Below are 1,101 nucleotides of genomic sequence, written 5' to 3'. Positions count from 1 at the left end.
AACTTGATAACCTTAACACTAGGGGTGCCTGGGTATCTCCGTTAAGCGTCGGACCCTTGATTTGGGCTCAGGTCATGATCTTGTGGGTTCAGGAGTTCCAGCCCCAAGTAGAGCTCCACACTAGCAATGTGGGGTCTGCTTAGGATTCTCTCTCCACTGCCTCCCTTCAAAATAAATAAATAAACATTTAGATAGATAGATAAAAACTTTATTACTAATAAGTGATGATTTACCTTCCGGTTCCCTTTCCCATCAGATCTGAACACCAGTTTGAGTGATCATAAGAGGTAAAAAGGAACACTGAAACTGGCCTCCTAGTGCTTATGGTCTGGTATATAACTCACCGGCTAGTTTCAGACAAGGTAAAAAAAAAAATAGGGGCGCCTAGGTGGCTGAGCCGTTGAGCCTGGGATTTCCGGTCAGGTCATTCTGGAGGCGGGGGAGGGGGGCCAGGTCAGATCCTCTGTCCCCCTCTCTCTCTGCCCTTCCCCTGCTCTGTTCTCTCTTTCAAAAATAAACATTTCTTAGACTTAAAAAAATAAAATAAATAATAAAGGGTGATTTGAAGATAAGACAAAATTCTTCAAAGTGGTACCCAACGTCTGGAGCTTGGCAACCCCGATAATCCTATGATTCCTGATCTTCTGAGTTCAGACGGCACACCCAGCAGAGAGGTGGCACCCCCCACCCTTCCACTCCTCCCCACCTCTCCTTCAGGTCTCCTTCCTGAGTCCCGCGGTAACTGCCACTTTGCTCTCCCCTCCTGCCCTCATCAGACCCCTCTTTAATCATCCAGAGCCCCGAAGACTGCCAAAGCCACTCCGGGTCCCCCAGCTTTTCCTGGAATCGGCCTTGGCAACAGAATAAAGACGCCCCATCACCGTTTGTCTCTGCCTCGTGACCTGCACAAGTGGGTTCCGTCCCCCCTAGGGGCGGGGGTTTCTGCCGGCCCCGCCCCCTGACCCATGGCCTGACCCTCTTCAAACGCTCCCAGAGACGACTCTGCGCCCCCAGTCTGCGCCCCGCCCCGGCTGGTCCAGCCCCTCCTTGCAGCAGGTTAAGAGCCCCCCAGAGCCGGGAGCTGCGGACAGAAGCACACTT

General features: G+C 52.3%; 1 non-coding gene across 1 annotated transcript; it reads left to right on the top strand.

Moving 5' to 3' along the window:
• The first annotated feature begins 231 nt into the window (after positions 1–231).
• Positions 232–363, top strand: LOC115283118. The gene has a single exon (XR_003904926.1). It is a non-coding gene; the product is annotated as a small nucleolar RNA SNORA61 (small nucleolar RNA).
• The last annotated feature ends 738 nt before the right edge of the window (positions 364–1,101 follow it).

The sequence above is a fragment of the Suricata suricatta genome, chromosome 17 (assembly GCF_006229205.1).
Source record: "Suricata suricatta isolate VVHF042 chromosome 17, meerkat_22Aug2017_6uvM2_HiC, whole genome shotgun sequence".
NCBI classification, from domain to species: Eukaryota; Metazoa; Chordata; class Mammalia; order Carnivora; family Herpestidae; genus Suricata; species Suricata suricatta.
Note: the sequence above shows the minus strand (reverse complement) of the source record. Positions and strands in the feature narration are given on the sequence as shown.